The 21,871-nt window shown below is 38.5% G+C and overlaps 1 long non-coding RNA gene across 2 annotated transcripts in view; it reads right to left on the bottom strand.

Moving 5' to 3' along the window:
* The window catches only part of LOC122801800, a 1,337,717-nt gene extending 1,323,974 nt beyond the window's left edge, over positions 1-13,743 (bottom strand). For both annotated transcript variants that reach the window (XR_006364805.1, XR_006364806.1), the window contains exon 1: positions 13,519-13,743. This is a non-coding gene — a long non-coding RNA (uncharacterized LOC122801800). The remainder of the gene's footprint in view (positions 1-13,518) is intronic.
* Positions 13,744-21,871: the final 8,128 nt, after the last annotated feature.

A 21,871-nucleotide genomic window follows, 5' to 3' on the forward strand; every position in this document is an offset into this window, starting at 1 on the left:
TGAGGACAATGTGAAATCTGACCTACACTTCCAAACTGTTAGTAAAAAATATATATATACACCAAAAGCTCAGCCTCTTCTATAGAAAAAAAAACCCTACCAAGCAGGCAGAACTAGAAAAACCATAGCTAAAGCCTTTCCCCTACCTACCTTACTGTATACCTTTCCACTCTTTACAAACCTACAAATGTCCACACAAATGAAGCTGGAATAATGCTACAATAAAATAGCTCACTTTGCTGCAAATCGCCCCTTTAGAACTCATCACAGTTCTGCCCTGAAACAACTAAATTGGCTGAATTCCCACATCACCTGCATTATAGTCAGCTACTACTAGCTCACACTCCAACATACCACCTTGATGAGTATCTGGCACTAGAAGGCATGCTTCAACACTACTACCCTGCTAAAGCTCTTTGCTCCAAAGACAAACTCCTCCTTTCCGTCACTAAAGCCCAAAATGCATCAGGAGCCTCCTTATAATCACACTCTGTAGCTACCCTCTAGAATGCCCTCCCACATGCTCTCGCTCTTCTTGAAAACCAACAGGCATTCAGAACACATCTAAGAAAACACCTCTCAACATCCTGGCTCTGAAGCTGAAGATCTCCAGGACAATAACACCTTTGCTTCTTCCTCCTCTTCTGCAATACCTCAGCTCTCCTCTACTCTGTTATCAACTATGATTCTGTCTCACCCACCCCACCGTCTGCCTATGCCTCTCTTAAATCTTACCACTCATTTCATTTATATCTCAATTAAAAATCAACCTTTTGCTTTCCACCCTTTGTAAACAACACAGTACTTTCTATTGTGACACCTATCCTACTACATAGTTATTTCATAAGTTCATAGGTAGGTACTAGGCTATCAGCCCTAGGGCCTACACAAGCCTAGCCAAAAAGGTACCCTGGCTTTCGCCACCCAAGAAAATTATTTTCCTGTGTCCCTGTCAAGCAGAGCCACAGAGGTGACCCCCGGGGTGAACTTCCTAATTCCCATCCAATCACTGGAATTGGGATTTCTTTAATTGGAGCATGTCCAACAGCTCTGGGCTTGACATAGCTTTGTATGTTAGGCAGAGATCGCCTCTGAGTAGAAGATATGCGACGGAGTAAAGCTGGAGTTTTCTGAGACGGTCTACGTAGGGCATCTGTTTGAGGCCAGTAATCCTCTGTGAGGTATTTCTGCGGCCTTTCCAGTTGTTGCAGATGTCTTGTGAGGTACATATCAAAAGGGGCGTTGTACTCTATAATGGGTATAATGAGTGACGAGTAGAGGGGAACAAGGGCCTCTTTTTTCCTGGATGAGAAACCTTTTGTGATGAGGTGTGCCAAGTAGAAGGATTTCCCCGACTACTGTGGCGATGTGATCATCAATGGAGAGACTACTGTCCACCTGTGTCCCAAGGTATCTTAATCACACTTTCGGTGTTAAGTAGACTACCACCTGTGTGGTAGCTCATGGGTACAGAGTTTTTACCACAGGGGATGACAATGCACTTTTTGGCATTGAGCTTGAGGCCATGGCTTTGACACCAGGCATCTGTCTCAGTGAGGCCCTTTTGTAAGATGTCGACATCGTTAGGAGTTTCAATTATGGGTAGATACCAAACAGGAGAGGACCCAGAACTGGTCCCTGTGGTACTCCACTTGTCAATGGTCTGAAGTCGGATTTGCAGTCTGCTACTTTCATAGTGTGGGTTCTGTCAGTGAGCCAGTTGGCAACCCATCTTGTGACATAGGGATTTATACCTAGTTTAGTAAGTTTATCTATAATTTCAGAGGGGGGGATGATGTCAAAAGCCTTGGCGACATCTAGATAGGCTGTGTGAACCACTTTACCCTCATCTACAGCTTTGTTGACTGCTTCAAAGAAGTCAATCAGGTTTAGAAGACATGACCTGCCTTTTACAAAACTGAAATGGGTGGGGTCCAGAGTTTGGAGATTACCAATGTCTTTGTTTATAAGTTCCATGATGATACGTTCCATGGCCTTGCAGACCAGGCTTGTTAGGCTAACGAGGCGGTAGTTCCCGGGGCCCATGGTGGCTCCCCCTTTGTGGAGTGGGCTAACCGTCACTGTGCACCATTCAGTGGGCACAAAGCCTGAGGTGAGGCTATGACTGAACATGGTGCTTAGGTGGGAAACCAGTTAATTCTGTAGTTCATGTAGAATGCAGCCTGGGATGTTGTCAGGTCCCATGGATGCTGTGTTCTTGGCTTTGGAGAGTGTGTTTTTTACCTGTGCAGCCGTGATTACAGGAACTTTGCAGTCTTCCGGTATAGAGATGGGCCCTTTACGGGGTGGGGGGGGGGTAAAGTTGGCACTGAACCTGCCAGGATGTTGGCAATATCAGTTGGCTCTGTATATTTAGTGCCATTGTGCTGTAAGTTAGAGCAGATCTGAGTGTTGCCATTGAGATTCTTGACATAGCTATAGAATGCTTTGTGGTTATCTTTAGAATCAGTGGCGATTTTGTTTTAAGAACTAGCTTTGGTGGATTTTATGAGGGTGACCAGAGAGTTCTTCCAGTCATGGGATTTTACTCTTTTTTGCAACAGTTTCTTCCTTCTGTTGTATAGTTTGTTTATGGCAGGGGACCACCAGATTGGCTTCCTTTTTTTGAAGGATAGCATCTTGGTTCCGTTAAGGATAGCATGATCCATACACTCGTGTAAGTGCTTTTGTGTAGGATTCAGCAGTTGTACCTCTATTGTCTGTCTGCATGGGTGTCGTGAAGTTTGCCACTTCTGTCTTAAGAAGCGTGAAGTTGGCTTTGGAGAAATTTTTTACGGTTGTTTCCCTAATGGGGACAGGATGTGGATGTCTAGGCTGATTAGCTTGTGGTCGGATCTGACCAATGAGGAATTGACCTCTGTTGTGGAACACCGGTCACCCATGTTGGTAATGACCAGGTCTAGGATATTGCTGCCCCTGGTGGGGGTGTGGATAAGTTGTTCCAAGGCATTGGAATTTATGAATTCCAGAAAATGTTGAGCAAAAAAGAGTTGGTACACAAGTAGTTTTCCCAGTTAATGGTGGGGTAGTTCAAATCACCCATTATTAGGGCGTTGGTTGTACCCTAATATTTTCCAGTGTATCAAGAAATGAGGAGTGGGAATCCTGGGGCATGGTGGAGGATCTGTAACAAGCTACAATTTGGATTGTTGTCTTGCCCAGAGGTAGTTGCACTTGGATCATCTCAGAGGCATTATGCTGAGCAACTAGCCTGGAGGTGTGGATATCCTTAATGAATATGGACACGCCTCCATCTTTAGTGTTTCAGTCCAGGTTAGGTGGCCGAAAGGTGTGGTATGAATTATAGCCTGGTAATGCAGGGGTGCTCTCTGGAGCCTTGAACCAGGTCTCTGTCACTGCACAGATGTCAATGTTCTCCATTTTAAGGAGTGCCTCAAGTGAATGCATTTTGTGGTTTAGACTTCCAGCACTGAGTAGCATTACCCTCAGATTTTACTTGCTTGTACCTGTTACAGTGGTGAATTTGTCATTTGAACCTTGCCTAAAAAAGGCACTATAGGGGTGGCAAGAGCCTTAGCCAGTATCCGAAATCCCAAGAGCGACAGGTACAGGCCATCTCTGGCAAACCATCTTGGTCTGTCGATCATGTCATCCTAGGTAGACAGATACTAGATCCCCTTTGAATTACACCAAAAGCTTAGCCAGTTGTTGAAGTCATTTTGTCCTTGTACTGTGGTATCATTCTGGGTGATGGCAGGATGCTACTCAGGGCTACGGTCATACCTGCCTGGGCTACAAGATCGGAGAGCTCCTCTGTCTCTTTTCTTGTAGTCCAGGGAGGTACATCTCAGGTCATTCACACCAACATGGACAATGACAGAGTCATATTTGTACTTGTTGTGGAGTGACCTAAGTGTGTGCGTTATGTGGCGGATCCTGGCACCCGACAGGCAGCTGACAGTAACTTTTTCCTTGGTTAGCCTGGTGAGTGGAACATCAGTGTGCCTGACTATAGAGTCACCTATGACTAGAGTGTTGGGTACATTGTTATGCCTTACGGGCTGTGGTTGAGTGGCACACAGTTTGCGGGCTATGTGTCATTTGGATTGCGTTTGGGGGTGGAGGTTGCATGCGTTTCTGCTTTGGAGGTCTCTGTTGCTTGAGCAGATTTTTACTGAGAGCCTCCGCGAATGTAGGTGTGTGTTTTGTGTTGCTGTGTGTGTGTTTTGGTGGTGTAGGTTTTGAGGGACTATGTGATGAATGTGATGTGGTGCAAGTGTTTACCTTCTCCTCTTGACTGTCTAGTCCAGTCTTGGGTGACGAGAGCTTTGCTTCTGGTTTGGCTATATAAGTGCATCTCTCACATTTTGTAGTGTTGGGTGGTAGGAGGAGAGGGTTGTCTGTGTACATGAGGCAATTGCTGCATTGGACCAAGATGCCCAGATTCATCAGGTATACAGGAGAAAACACCAGGAGCTGACCCTTAGACATCCCTGGATAGGTGCTTATTTATTAAGTACCAAAAACTGTTTTCCTCTAGACAAGTGAGGAAAGTTACAGTGAGTTCTGAACAAGTGCTGAGCTCAAAGAAACAGATTTGAGTGCTAAAACTATAAAACTGGCTAGTTCTAAGGGAAAATTTGAAGAGTAGACTTTATGGTGCCAGGAATAGTTTACCCTAGCTAAGCAGCTATGCGTAAAGTGTATTATTATTTTTTTAATATAACAGTAGCAAATGAGCAAACTGATTTAAACAAATTACCCAATTAACCAGTAAAAAAGATCAAAACTGAGCCCTGTTCCAGCAGTCTTCAATCTGACAAGTTCTAACTGCACACTCCTGCCACTAGGGTGCAGGGGAACCTTCTCCAAAAAAAGATGGCCTGGATTAGTGCTCAAGTTATACAAACAAAGCTAGATTCAGCATGCCTGAATCTAGTCTATGCTACAGCAAACAATGTGCACCAATTTCAGAAAGAAACAGTTCAAAATAAGCAGGCACAATAATCCTTTAACCAGAAATTCCCAGCTCAGAAGGGCCGAATCTAACCTCTCCTTCCACAAGAGTGCAGTCCACAAACCTTCTTAATGTAAAATAAGTGGCCTGAAGCCCAAGTGCTTAAACCAGAACCAATACATTTTTTAGAATAATAGACACTAAGCCTTCAATCAGCAATTCCCAATTTAGAAGGATGTAAGCTACCTGTCCTTCCACTACAGTGCAGACCACAAACTTTCTTAATGTATAACAACTGGTCTGAAGTCCAAGTGCTTAAATTGAAAGGCTTAGAATAACAGTTACAATTTAATCAGGCTACGACCAAGCAGTAATAAATGCAGCAGAATAAATACAATTAAGTACTATTAAGAAGAGACAAATGCAAAATAAAGTGCAATTTTTTTTTTAGTAAAGTGCAAGGAGAGAGGAAGGAGGAGCAGAGGTTAAGAACCTAAGTGGATTGGCCTTCTCAAATGTTCTCTCTGTATTAAGTAGAGTGAACACCAAACTGGGTGGGGTGTCCCAGATCAAAGTTACAGTAGGGGTGAGCAACTACAAAGCCACCAACTATAACACCACCACAAGAACAGGATGCATGGGAGGGGAAAAAAACTGTTTCGGAACAGATGAGAAACAGAAAACAATGCCAGAAAATATATAAAATAAGTCAGTCAGGCAAAATTAAGACAATGCAGAAGTCTGAAAGGTTAATGCCAAGAAATATACTTAACAATCAGCGATACATTTCCAGATTGTTAGAGAATCACACCAGCCAGAACCCAGGAGTTTCCAACAGTGTATGCAAGAATTTACACTTTATCTACGTAAAATACAATTAATAAGAAGTTTTACTATTTTATGGACAAAAATATTATTATCTTATCTATTTTAACATTGCAAAATTGCAATTGTGTTCGGACATTGCTGATATTGTACAACTTAAAAAGATTTTGTATGTACTGTTTTTCTTCCCAAGCCTCCACTGAAAATGGGTCTTTGTGCCCAGCTGGATTTCCCCAGCCAACAAATGTAAAATAAATAAAACCACTATGAAGCTAGTGGACATTCATGACAGTCAATACTCAATGTTTTTGATGGTCTGGCAGAGTTGTTTAGAACCTGCTATGATATTAAGTACCTTTTATCACGTTGTCATTTCACGAGTTATTAACGCTACAGTATAACTTGGGATCTTCTGTGTCTAGTACCATTAGCAGCAGCACACAACAGCGTAACAGGATAAGAGTGAGAGTGTGCAATGTGACTCATCAGTCCAATCAAAGAATGCTATTCAGAAAAGAAAATCACACCAAACAGCTGAGGAGATACCACAGAGCTCATAGTAAGTGGTTTTACCTCTAAATAAAGTTGTTTTACCAATTATCAGTCATAAAGCAGAAGAATAATGGAAAATTAAATGTCCAAGTTTAACCCTTCAAAAGCTTCACAAAAGCTAGATGGGGGTAGAGATTGGCACTTTAGAACTGCATCCAAGAATGACAAAAGTGAAGAAATACAGATAAACACTTGACTTTAAGCTATGGACAAAGAAGTAGAAACTATTTACAGCTCATTTTCTGAGAGTCAAAGTGTTACATATGAATCAAAAATAAAAAAGATCAAAGAATATTTTGTGCCAAAAGAAATGTTATGCACAAAAGGGCATGCTTTCACAGATGTACTCAAGCTAAAGGAAAGTATAATGAAGATTTTGTTAGGCATTTATATAAATACATTTTGGGTTTTGTCCAGACAAAAGATGAACAAATTAGAGACAGAATAGTGACTGGGCTGGCTGATACTGAAATTACTTTAAAGTTTCAGCTAAAGGTGAATTTAACTTTGCAATTCATATTGCTAGACAAAATTAAGTAGTAAAGAAACAAGGTGCTAATAAGAGTATATCAAATGATTTACATGACATGAAACAGAAATATCAAATTCGACAAAAATAATGGTACTGGTCAAAGGAAGCATAAGCATGGAAAGCAGGGTGAACGCGAGCTTGGCAAATGCAAAAGATATAATCGCTCACACTGGGTCATATCAGGGGGCTGCATGTGGTAGATGTACGAAATGCAAAAGATATAATCGCTCACACTGGGTCAGATCAGGGGGCTGCATGTGGTAGATGTACGAAATGCAAAAGATATAATCGCTCACACTGGGTCAGATCAGGGGGCTGCATGTGGTAGATGTACGAAATGCAAAAGATATAATCGCTCACACTGGGTCAGATCAGGGGCTGCATGTGGTAGATGTACGAAATGCAAAAGATATAATCGCTCACACTGGGTCAGATCAGGGGGCTGCATGTGGTAGATGTACGAAATGCAAAAGACGGGACATTTTAACCTTGGTTCTGTGGTCCAGAAGGGTGATGCTCTATGACGAAAGTTCAATTAACAGCCCCAGCATCGGAGGAGCCAGGTAGGAAGGGGCGGGGCCTGACCTGCTTTCTTTACCCAACAAGATGGAAAGGGAGTGTGTACTTGGGTCACACACACACACAGTTGTGCAATTCCCCTCAAACTGCTTCACAGGAAGTGACAGGGCTGCTTGGAGGAACACCCCTCGTGGAAATGATGAGACATCCTCCACTGTCAGCCTACTGCTAATTCACCAGATATGTGCAGGAACATAGGGATTAAAGTAGTAAAAATCTTGGACCACTCCTGATGACTGTTCAGATAAAGGATAGCTCCTCCTGGTAGAGCCTCGCTCCAGTGCCAGGGAATGAATGGACCAATTGGTCAGGAAGGGGATGATAATAGATAGCAGAAGTGGAAAAAAATTGTCAAAACATTTGGGACATTTTACTGTTGTATGTAAAACAAAGCTAGTAAAAGCAGCAGTGATTAAGAAAACGTTTTATCTGGTTTAGTGACTGCTACTCCAAACACTAAACCAGACTAGCAAGTCAAACTCCTGATAAATGGAACCCCAATTAGCTCCTTAGCTACTTAAAAGCTTATGTTCCACATGGCACTTGAAACAGAAACAGACATACTCCTACAAACAAACTCAAATGTACAAAGACATTTAGCAATGACTGAATACAACAGGCACAAATATGAATTCTGGCTCTATGTGCTGGAAGGTCCATACGTAAACAATCTGTTCCATAGAACTAAAGTATGGGCAGAACTCAAACATACGTAAGCACATGGCATGAAGGAAATACAATAGAACCAAATGAATGGTGTGCACCAGTAGATCCGATTATCAAAAAGAACAGTAGTGTGAGATACCACTAGAGAAACTGTCAAAAGCAAACAACCTTCATCACTCCAACTGGAAGGTTTTGTTTCAAAAGACTGCTATTTGGTAGAGCTTCAAACACAAAACATTATTTCAATAATGAAATCAGCAATCTGTTAAAAGGACATGAAGCTATCTTTGTCATCATCAAAAGTGTGCAAGTGCTTGGTCATCATTAAAAATCCCAACATGGCATGAAATTAGAGGCACTACACCAAACCATTAAAAACTCTGCTTTGAAACTCAATGGAGATAAATGCAACAAAGTCTACTTTTGGTCACAGCATAAGTGCAGGTGGAATCAGACCACATTCAAGCAAAGTCAAAACCATATCAAAGCTTAAAGAACAAACTGACAGGTCCTAGGCATGATAAATTTCTTGAGCAAGTTTGTACCAGCTCTGTCCACAGTGCTACAGCCCCTGACAGACTTACTAAAGAAAGGTGTACCCTGGTCACTGGGGATTGCTCAAACCCAAGCTTTCAACAAGGTTAAACAAATGCTGACTTATTACAGCATCAAGAAACCAACAGTTATGGCCTGGATGCTGCTTTACTTCAGATGGATGGGCAAGTTTTAAGACCTATTGTCTTGCTCCAGAATTACAAATGATGCATGCCAGAGCTATTCACAAATAGAAGAAAAGTGTATTTTATAAGGGTGTGAGTATGTGATAAGACCAACTGCACACTTAACAAAAAGCATTGCTCACATTATGGGTAGTATGGGGCCAAAGTACTGCCAAGATGCCAAAGATGCTTATGAGGCAGTCATGTTTCAATGGCACAGCAATCCATGTAACAGTAAAGCAATTGTGGCTGACATATCCAGGAATCCAATGTCTGAGTAGATTGGATAATGATGAAGACATTGCTGCCTACGTACAAAAAGGCTAGAAAATCTAAAATAAGTTACCAAATTTGATGAACACAACTGCATGAACATGATGGTTTGCTACTATACCAAGACAGGATAGTTGTACTTTCTTCACAATGAGCCAAAGTGCTAAAACAAATACATGAAGGACACCAAGATCTAAACAAGTGTCATGAATGACCCAAGATGTCTGTATGGAAGTGAGACATCAACACTGCTACTGCAAAGCTTGTTTCAACATGCCAGTTTTGCACATTACTCAAACTATGCTAGAGGACAGAACTATTACTACCAGTTCCTTTACTGCAGAGTCCTTGGCAGCCTTGCAGTAATGAACAATTACTCTCAATATACCACTGCACATGCCAACTAGCCTACCCAACAAAATCATTGTAACATTTAGGATGATTTTTACCACATGGTACACCCATTGAACTAATCACAGAAAATGCTGCACATTGTGTGTCCAACAGTTTCAGAAATTTGCTGCGGACTATGACTTCATACATACTGCCAAGTCTTCAGTATCCACAGTCCAACTGAGCTGTTGAGTGAGCCATCCAAACCACTAAAATTCTCAAAACATCTTAAGTTGTATCATGCTACTCCAAGTGGAGCTACAGATGTAAACCATGCACATCTGATGCCTGGGAAGACAAATAAGGAATAATATACCTTTTCTTGAATGCATACTTAACCCAAAGACTGCTCCAAATGAATCTGTTATGAGAAATGACAAAAATGCAAAAGATTCAATCCTTTTTATGACAGACGATATTCCACCCAAACTCTTTCATCAACCACAAAAGGTTGTTTGTAAACTGTCTTTATTACCATTCAGAAACTGTTTACCTCAAAGGCTACTATGAAAAATGTCTATCAAAATACATACAAAGTTTTACATTTTTTTCTTAAAGTGTTTGCACTGCATTCAAGAATGGTAAATATGTACAAACATTTGATCATTATAGTACCTGGTTTTAGAGAGAGAGTGATTTGTCTCTCTCCAGAGGGGACGTGTATTGAAAGAAGGATACAAAGCTCAGCTGCCGTCAAGAATACAAATACCAACAATGTTTTTACAGTATGGTACAGTTGTTAAGAAGAAGCTGCTAAGATATTGAATATCTTTTAGAATGCTGCTATTTTGCAAGTTACTAATGATGCTTCCTAATATTGAATATTTGTCTACTGCAATTATCAGCAGCACAGCCTCATTACCGCAATCAAAAGAACATGCTGGAGGGACAGGTTCATAACCTAGAGACTGCCCATGCTCTGGAAAAGACTTTCCATACATGTCAAGCAGAGCACCTCACTAGCCCTCTTCAAGAGAAATCTTGATGAATGGATGGGAAATAGAAAGTTCATCCAGAGGATCACTCCAGTGGCTCTGCTTGATAGAGGCATTGGAAATAACGATGGGTGGCACAATGCCAGGGCACTTCTATGGACTAGGTTTGTAAAGGCCCCAGGGCCCATTAGCCTAATACACACCTATGAACAACAGTCTGATCGCTAATACGCACCATGACTGTATTACTGTTTTTTTTTTCCAGCCAAAATTACTATAGAACTTAAAATTATAAAAGTTAATGACCTACAGATACACATTTTTCACACAAAAAAAGGCTGGCACTATATTATATGCCACCTTTACTTTGTTCCCATCCACTACTGCTGCAAATTTAGAGTTAATGGACAGTTTAAAAAACTACTGCTCAGAAAAAAATATAAATAACTCTTCAACTTACATGGATATTGTTATAAATTAGCAAGTTACTAGGATGTGCATTTTTAATTGTTACTGTCATGTAACCCAAGAATTATCAAATTAAATAATTACAGGTAAACATTGTGCTTGTCAACAATAAAATGACCAATATCCCAATCCACAGGGTTGTGTGGAAGAGAAACTGAAGGCACGGATGCAGTGGATAAATATTAATTTCTCAACAGTGTATACAACATATTTTTAAAAAAATGAAATGTACTCGAGCATAAACTGGGTAAGAAGTGAACTGGTGCTTCAGAAAACAAGAACTGCCATGTAGTGTATTTAGCAAAGGTTGGGGCGATACATGTAACAGGTGTAGCAGACTGCATAATAAACACTCTCAGGAAAAAAATAGGATCTGTAGTGCTGTACAAAATAATGAAATGGGCAAATTAAAAGATAACAAAATCCCTTATGTGGCCACAGATTCTACACTGCATTTTTCACATTACTGGAAAAACAGTTTAAGTACACAATTATCCTTAATGACTGCAACATTTTTTATTTACCTTTCACAGGAAAAAGTCCCCTAAATAATTTCCTCTCACATATCCTGTGGTATACCTATAACTTAACAAATTAAGCAAACAATTTACAAAATGCAAACAGTCATTGCTTTTACAAGAAAAAAAAACAAATTGTCTTTCAAAACTACTGGGTAAATTCTGGCAAATTAGCAGAGGAGTCCGTTTAAAGAAATCTACAGATTCCATAGCGAAAATTTAAGAAAATGTGCCAGTGAATAAAGTGTATTTCTGTTGTTTGGTAGTACCCAAGTGCTATAAACCCACATTACCACCACCCCCTGGGGCCCCAAACCAAATTGCACTGAATTATTGTTGCAGACAGTCACTTCTGATAAGTGTCACATCTGACATTAGAATCAAGGGCATTTACAAGCTAACAACACTGTTTCCTTTACGTTTAAAGCAACAAAACATAAAACACATCTGTCCTGTTAATCAGAACCTAAAGCGCACAGCCTCTTTGCGCATCTCAGCCACACACAGGCCAATGAAACCTGAACAAACTTGTGTTTCATGAGCCTTACCCAGTCAGCAAATGCTGAAAGCATGTCTAAGCCACAAATCATTGCCCCTAAGTATCAAAAGAACTGCATTAGCTAGCAGGCACACTTCATTCAGAAACAATGAGAAAGATTGCTATCAAGGTTAGCCCTCTACTGAAAAACTAAACATACACTGTGGCCTTATTTGTTTAACTCAGCTCAGACATAAACTATACAGCTTATACATTCACAGTCATTTATAGCCAAAAAAGAAATGACACCTCAAAAGTGCAGTAACTACATTTTGCTTAAACACACAGTAACTACTATCCTGTAATTCTTGTGTAAAACAGCCACATTGATTTCTCTGCTAAAAGCATGACGTATTTAAATAAAATAAGCAAATATTGTTTTATAACAAAATATGACTGTACTAGGTATCAGTGACACCTAAAGTAATAATCAGACGAAAAATCAGGATCACTGCACTGTGTCGCATGGTGTGGAAGAAAACTGAATTAATCTGTAAGGAAGGGCTCCCACATTGGGAATAAGAGCTAGCAACAAAATGTCGAGACTACAATTGCTCAGGCACAAAAATATACTTTTTATAATCGAAGTCTTTCTCGTCTCATGTAAAAGTTTATTGAACTGATCTTCAGTGAAAATACACATTATCTTCAAAAACAAAATATTAGTAATATACAGAAGTTAGTCAAACTGTGCGTACAATATCATGGATTTGCTTTAGCTTGTAGTCTTACAACACGTTTTATGCTTATGCAGCAATGAAAGGTGCAAGCTAAAACGTATAAACATTCACCGTTAACTTGATAACTATGTATTTAACAATATCCACAAAGGTTCCATAGGCACATTAGGAAAGGTGCTGCACAAGCAGCAAGCACCGTGCAATAAATAAATAATACCTTACTAAGCAACCACATGGATCAGCCGCCCCTTGTACCTGCACACCAGTGACTTACAGTCTACAGAACTGCTTATTACCTACTAGAAACTACTAAGATTTCCGATTAAATACACACAAAATACGCCTTATTACGCTCTACAAACTTGCCGCAATGAAATACTATTAACAAACGTTACAACCATCATTATACTAAGCCTCTTCACAGAAAAGCAAAGTACTCACAAGTAAGGCTGCCTCACCCAAGCAAATGCTGGCGTAGGTGCAAATCATAGCAATTATGATCCACGTTATATATCATACATACACACACAATATGTACCTAATGTACGGCACAAAATTCTACTGGTGTGTTGGTGTTTAGAGGGGGTACAGCTGCAAACTGCAGTATGCTTCACAAGTCGCTAGAATGGAAATAAATGAGCAAAGCTTACTACATCGATAGCTATTCCAAAATATCGCATATACTGCAAGTGGAAGCAGCAATATCTAGCTGCCAATGCATGCATCTATTATAACAACATTGATGAATGAACTATACAATGGGTGAAGAGTAGGATATTCGGAAAGAAATTGCTTCTCCAATTAAACGCATGCAACGTTAAGGGCGCTAAGACCCCTCGGATGTATTCACACCACTAGATAAAAAGCATAACACGAGAGGTAATACCTGAATGAACCTTACCTAGACATATAAATTAACAGATGAAGCACGAATAAAGCATACGTTGTCTCTAGTATAATCGTCTGCCACTGACCATCCCTATGCAGCCCTCATATAATAAAACTCTACCGCAGCACACCACCATTAAAAGATAACCTTCTGCATATTAACCGCAACAGCTACTATCGCTTGCCACTGACCCACTACCGATAGAAGCTGACATATTGTTTCAGCAAGCTCTGTGAAGGGCGGAGTAGCTGGCACTTGGAGACCAAGCCCAATTGGCCAAGCCTTTTGCCTATCATCAGAAACATTGCCCAAACAACTATAAGCGGGAGGTACGTGGAAGGATTTTTTTTTCGCGAAAGCTTCAAGATTTCTAGTAACGAAGTGTTAGAGAAGCGTAATAGAAACACGTCGTAACTTTTTTTGTTGTCACAGAACTGAAAGTCAGGTGTTCTGTGTGAATACTAGGCTAGGAAGGCAGTGACTCTTGGAAAGAACATTGTTTTTGTGTATGCTTGTAGATTATTTATGTATTTATTGTTTTTTTTTTGGGGGGGGGGGGCAGATAGAGCACTGATCACAAATGACCATTTGCAGGTTCAGCCTGGGACATGTTACAAGAACGGTAAGAAATTACATGGGTATAGGAGTTTTGGCAATTGACTTCTGTCACTCAAACATCCAACATAAATCGTACTTTAATGCATTAAACTCACTAATAACTTATTTTAGTATTTGTGAAGAATGTTGTATTTATTTTAATAAAACGTGCTTATTTTTATACACAACCCAGAAAGTGTTATCCGTATATGAAGTTTTTATTTACCCAAAGCATAGCTCTCAACGAATCGGGGACAAATCTCAACCAAACCGGGGAGAGATCCATTATAATCAGGGGCACTTAAAATATTGGCACTATTAACATGAGTCATTGACAGACAAAGAGAATGTGAATTAATATATATTTTCTGAATTAAAAGACATCAATAACTCTAACTGATATTATTATTAAGTCCAATACATTTTCTCCAACAGTATCCAGTTTTAACATGGATTAAGAAGGACCTAAAAACTGTGTAAAAATCAGACAGTTGAGATTTATGACCCAAGTAAATGATGCAGCTTAATGAGAAAGCATTCAGACTGGAATGTACAAGACTACACTGAAAAAGCTGCGGATCCACATTTGAGGTAAAGCGCCAAGTCGAAGGTGATGACAGTAAAATTTCGTCCTCTTAATATGATTGGATACCTCTTAATTGTACAGATTTTCGCAGGATGTCGAGATTTTTGCCTCATATTTTTCGTCCGTTTCTATAAAGTTGTGATTTTTCTGTCAAAGTATTGACAAGTTGAAGTCATTGAAAATTTAAGTAAGAAAATAATGACATTTATATAGTGATACTCTTAAGAAAATTCAGGCTAACGCAAAACATGCTATGCTATCAACTTTCTAAGTTTGTAAGAGCAATGTTTAAAAAAACTGCCTCTAGTTTTAGGTCTTTATCCCCCCATAACTTGTGGTTTTGTTCAGATTTCTTGCTCTAAGAGGTATGTATGTACCTTAGAAAAGGAACACACACAGAGGCATTGTCTGTATGGAAATTCGGCAGTCTACCTGTCAATCACGATAAATAACAGCCAGTAAAAAAGTGACTATCAAGCAACTGTCTCGCGCCCTCTGCAAGGAGGGAAATCAGTCATAGGAAACAGTACCACCTTGTGTTTCGCACTGAATTAGATTGACTTTTACACACATGCCCATATCTGAGTCTTAGCTTTTTGGATGGTGGTTCTAAATGCAGAAGTCTGTAACTTATGTTGGAAAGAAAAAAAACTGCAGTAATTAACAACGCGGGCCACGCTTTATTATTTTCAAGGCTGCGCCTTTATCGTTTAATTACAGTAAAAATATTCCAGGGGAAAGGTTAGTTCTCCATACCTATCATAGCTTTCAATCAATCAGGGACAAGTTTCAACAGAATCAGGGACACTTTTAAAAATTAGTGCTATTAACTTGAGACATTGACAGAATCAGAGCATATGAATTACAATACATTTTCTAAAGTCAAAGAAGTCTATAACTCTTAATTATTCATTAAGTGTAATTCACCACATCTCCTCCAAAAGTCACTAGTGTTAGGAGGGATTAAGAGGGACAGAGCTAGAATCTGAGTCAAAATCAGGGACGTCCCTGAAAATCAGGGACAGTTGAGAGGTATTAGTACAATAAATCTGGACAAAGCCTAAACAATAGTAATGGGGGTTCAAAATGCCCAAAAATAGTGACAAATTATGTATGGATGGCTTTAACATATTACGATTATAATTTCAGAAAGTTGCGAGAAAAACAGTAACGTATTTGCGTTAGAGTGCATTTTCTGAAGGATATGACATAGGAAACCAAATTATATGCATTATTTAGCAATTTAGATCCTCGCTGATTTGCCAGAAAAACAAATGTTTTTAAGGTAGAGACCAAAACTATGAGGCAAAAATTTGGACATAGTTTCCAAAACTCACTAACAGTTAACTTGCATACAAAAAAGGCTTTGCACTTTGCAGTGAAAATAGCTTAGCCATTTGTTATTTTTGTTAGGTTTTCTGCCCAGTATGTCCATTCCTGACCTGTGCGCCATGGCAGAGTATCACTTGAAGCATTTTTTAAATGACACGTAGATAAATATTCTTTACACAGGCTTTATTCACAGGCATTACGATTTAAATCAAATATCACACGAGCACTGCTATAAAAAATGAAAGGTCGTAAAGATTCACTTAAAATGCTACACGTCGGACCGCCCAGAACCCCCAACGGAAGAGTTTTTGAAAGAACTTATGAGCTGAAAACACATAATTTATCTAAAATAGTGCATCAGAGTGAAGGTGTTGTACAGGAATATTACAGTATTAAGAACATTTGTATTTGTCTGTGATTTTCTGTTTATAACTGGGCTATCACACATACGAAATGTATCCTTCTCTACACTTTTAGGACTGCATACAAACCCTCATTTTTTGTGGAAACGTAATAAGCTGAGTAAAATACAAAATTGTAATGTACAAATCTTGCAATTGGTTTCTCTGTTAGATTCAGCAGATATGCAAAAAACACTTCACTGCAACATACTTGTGCAAACAAAAACCTGCTCTCCTACTCCTACACCGTGCACTTTTCTCCATTATTCATACCCCTCAAGTATACCTCATTACGAGGAACGTACCTCATTTGGGGGTCTTAAAAAGTTACCGTTCCTCAAAGTTCCACATTGAAAGACTCTGTCACACATTCAGTGTTAGGAATTTTTTTAAGTGAAATCCATTGTAAATAGAAATGAATCATATTAATTCATTTAAAGATCTTCTTTATAAGTAAAACCAGCATATTTTAACCATCCTATGACCTTCCTAGTTGAAGTTGTTAGTAAACCATTACTATGTGTTCCACATTTTGCCCATTTGTTCCACATTATGAGGGCTAGTGTTCCTCATTTTGGGGATGGTAGGTTGAGAGCTATGATTAGATTTCTACAGTTACCTCACATTACTCGTCCACGTCAGCTATATCTAAAATCTCACTTTATCTTCTAGTTAAGACTTAAAAGATTTACAGTTCGTTTTTACTCCATATACATTTTAATATATATATATATATATATATATATATATATATATATATATATGTGTGTGTAAAACGTCTGTAAATATTGTATAAACCATGACATTGTTTTTTATTGTGGTTCTTGTAATCATATGTGTGCCTATGTTAATGCAGGGTACAATACTATCACATATCCACTATTTTAACCTACAGTACTCCATTGCCCTAGTGGCTCTGGTTGTGCATGAAAAGGGTTTTTGGAGCACAGTATCTACTCAAGTAAAAAAAAAAAAAAAAATATATATATATATATATATATATATATATATATATATATATATATATAATACATATATAATATTACATATATAATATATAAATACACACACACACACACACACACACACACACACACACACACACACATACACACACACACATATATATTGATTGAATTATCAGCATCGAGCATTGTTAATGTGTATTCTGCATCAGTTTCCTCCTTCTGTTGTAGAGTTTGTTTATGGCAGGGGACTACCAGATTGGCTTCCTTCTTTTGAAGAAGAGCATCTTGGGTCTGTTGGATATGGCGGGATCCATGCATTTGTGTACATGTTCATATAGGGCATTAGTGTATGCTTCGGCGATCATGCAGCTGTTCTCCATTTGCATGGGTGCCGTGAAGTTAGCCACATTTTCTCTCTCTCTCTCTAGATATATATATATATATATATATATATATATATATATATATATATATATATATATATATATATATATATACATACATACACATGTATGTGCATATATATGCGTGTGTGTGTTTACATCAAAAGGCATTCACCAGATCCAGGTAAACAATGCCACTAGAAAGGGCCAAGTCCATTGAGCAAAAGATATTATCAAAAACTGGATAAAATTAGTCAAACGTGATCACCCCACAAGGAAACCATGTTGATATATATGCCAGTTCTTTTTCTACTATCCCCCTGGAGCAGGCTTCAAATTGCTAGCTGAAAACATTTATCCAGTATTGATGTCAAACTGATCAGTTTATGCTTGTCCAATGATTGTTGTATGTATGTATCCTTTGGGTATTGGGACAACTGCTTCCCTTCATACGTTGAGAACATATCTGTCCTCCAGTGATTGTTGAAAGAGTACTTCAAGGCATGATACCATGCCACTTGCTATACCAGAAAGAACATATCCATTTAAACCATCAAGGTCTGCAGCTACACTTTTTAGTGTCCACCCCCCAACACCTTTGACACTAACTCATAAGAGATATTCAGACAATCATCAGATCTACTACCCAGCTTATAGTTATAATCCTTAGGCCCATTTAAAAGTGAGATTTTCTCTGCAAATAAATCTACTAGTTCATCAGGGTCTGTACAGCCATGTCTCCAAACATAACACTAAAGTGGTGGTATTTTCGTTCCTAAAGCATCTTAAGTGCTTGAATAGGATCTTTTTATTCACATTAGTATTCTTGGCTAGCTGGTTCTAATAGTTATTTCTAATTTTCAGAGATACACTCCTCAAGGATTTTTTCAGTATTATATCTATATTTCATTGAGGCACATCAAGTCCATTTATACTTCTTCCAGGGGCATTTGTATTATTTTTCAGTTGTGATAACTTTTTTGTCCTTCATGGATGGAAATGTTTGTTGTGATGATTGGCCATACCAACAGGTACAAACCTGTTTATTAAGACATTTCATTTACCATAAAAAGTATCCCACTTTTTCTTAAATTGACATTCCTTCTAGTTGTCTCTCCCACTGCCTAGAGCAAAGTTCCTTATTTATAGTTCAAAATCAGTTCTTTAAAACTTCCTAAAGGGTATACTTGGTCTAACATATTTTTCACCATTACTCATAATTTAACACTGAATAGAATAGTGATATGACTTTCCAGCTGGGGCACCAATGTTATAGTTTAAATCTAAATTACTCCCATGGTTTAACCAAATAACATCCAATAAGTTATCATTCCTGGTTGACTGTTTATAATAATCTGTTCATATTTGTATAAAATACAACTTTCATTTTTTTTGCAACAGTAGACTTGGTAGAAGGAAAATTCCAGTCATTTTCTAGAAGGTTAATGTCCTCCATGGTTATGTCATATCCTTGAAGGAATAATTCAGATATTACCACATAACCTGTTGTCATACTCTTTTTCCCGAGCTGGTGGGGGGTCCAACCACCCAGTAATACTTTGCCAAACTTAATTTTTACCATCAAAAGTACCAATAACTCATCAGAATGAATAGTAGTGGAGATAAACTTAGTGGACACATATATAGATACACTACCATGTTTGTGGTTCAAATGAATCACATGATGTCCCTTAAACCATTGAACAATTAGAGGTTTGTTGCAGTTATTAAACCAAGTTTCAGAGAAGCACAATAAATCATTCTTTTCATTTGCTATTATACATTATAAGTGTACAATTTTGTTGTTTAAGCTTCTGCAATTACAAAAAACAAATTCAAGGGATTTAAGCTCTTCTTTATTTCTGCCTACCCACCCCCACTTTCTCTTAAAAAAAGGATGAATAACTTTCCTAAAGTAATTACCAGTTAATCTGCTTTCAGCATAGTTCAAATGAAGCCAATCTCAATTGAAGCAGTTATTTTAACTTCTAAATCCTCCCAAGTAATTACTTTGACAAAACTGATTAGTAAAATTATATGTATGGCATTTGTAATTTCCCTTGCCAACCTTTTTCTAACACCTACATAATACAGACTTGGAAAAATATCATTGCATATTAGTCTAAGCCTTTGGAAGTAAATTAATTTCACCATCTCAGAACCCACTTTTTTTTAAAAAAAACTCCATACTAATGCAACCAACATCATTGTTGCCTGCTACAAGAATAACTGTATCATAAGGAGAGGAATTTTTTAAACAACAGTTTGAGTGCTTTCAACATGTCAGCCATTTTCTAACTTTTATGTAACTAACAATAATGTGCTCTCAGTTCACTCTTGGGAGAACAGTATTAATTCCTCTCAACATGGAATCACCCAAAATCAGGACATTGTTTTTTTTTTTGTCTCATTACAACATTGCTCGCTACCTTCAATACTGACTTGTTCTTATTTCTGCCAGTACCCTCCAGGACCATTCTTCTTCTCTTACTAACCTCTTGCAATTAGTCGTCTTCATTTAATTGCTCAATATCACTCCATAATCTTTTATTTTTATTAGGAGTAAAAGAACCATTAATAACAAAATCCTTAAGCTGCTTGTGTAAGGACAATCCTACATTGTTATATTTATCAAGTACTGGGAAATCAGTGATTGGACTGAAATGGATTAACACCTCACTGGGAGTTAAGTCAGTTTTGCTTTTCTGTATTTGGACTACTGACCTGAATATTGTCCATTTGGATGTCAATATCACAATTTCCACACACAGAGCTAATTATCTTTACCCATCACATTTTGAGTTATTTTATAATAATACTAAAGATTCATATTATTGTGGTTCCTTGAATTGTTTGGAAAAATGTAGGAAAATAATGAAATCTTCTAGTAAAGATGTCTCCCCCTCCCATAGGATAAAAACATTGTCCACAAACCGTTTATAGAGTCTAATATTCGACTTCCATTCATTATTATTAAGTATATGTTGATTTTCCCAAAAGGAGAGCACTAGATTTGCATAGGTGTTTGCAGAGGGTGTGCCCATGGCTAAACCCTGTGCCTGTCTATACACTTGTTTCAAACCCAAAAACACATTATTTTCCAGAACCAAGTTCAACATATTTCTAATCAAGACAATGTTATGGTCAGTGGCACCACTATCCTTCAAAAGTTGACTAATGGCTGAAATGCCATAATCATTGTTGATAACAGTGAATAGGCTCTGCACATCAAGAGTTACCATAAGGTAGCGTACCTTAGGAGTCGCCCTATCTATCTCCCCTAATGCCTTTAAAAATCCCTTTGTATCTGTCAGAATGTTATCCATTCTTTCAACATACGGCCTGAGTGTGGTTTCAAGCCAAATGGAAGCATTCTCAGTGACCCATTTCCTACCCGACACTATGGGTCTTAAAGGTGGATCAGTCAATGATTTATGTATCTTGGGTAATGCTTTTAAGAGAGGTGTAACCACCCCCTCTATTCTAAGGAAATTGTAAAGTTCCTCATTAATAACCATATCATGCAAAAGTTGTTCCAAAACATGATGGCGACTCCTACCCAGGAAAAGCCGAAAGACACAACAACATAAACACAGACACACACACATATATATATATATATATATATGTGTGTGTGTGTGTGTGTGTGTGTGTGTGTGTGTTTATATATACATATATATATTTATGTGTGTGTGTGTGTGTGTGTGTGTGTGTGTGTGTGTGTGTGTGTGTGTGTGTGTGTGTGTGTGTGTGTGTGCGCAGGTAAGCGTGTATATATATATATATATATATATATATATATATGTGTGTGTGTGTGTGTGTGTGTGTGTGTGTGTGTGTGTGTGTGTGTGTGTGTGTGTGTGTACATAGGTTCATAGGTGTGTACTAGGCTAATGGCCCTGGAGCCTTTACAAGCCTTGCCAATAGGATTACCTTGGTATTGTGCTACCCGACCTTAGTTCCCAGTACCTCTGTCGAGTAAAGTCACTGGAGTGATCCCCGGGGTGAATTTTCTATTTCCCATCCACTCATCAAGATTTCTCTTGAAGAGGGCCAGTGAGGCGCTCTGCTTGACATGTATGGGAAGTCTAGTCCATA

This window comes from Protopterus annectens, chromosome 5.part0 (assembly GCF_019279795.1).
Source record: "Protopterus annectens isolate FY-2018-M chromosome 5.part0, PAN1.0, whole genome shotgun sequence".
Taxonomy (NCBI): Eukaryota; Metazoa; Chordata; order Ceratodontiformes; family Protopteridae; genus Protopterus; species Protopterus annectens.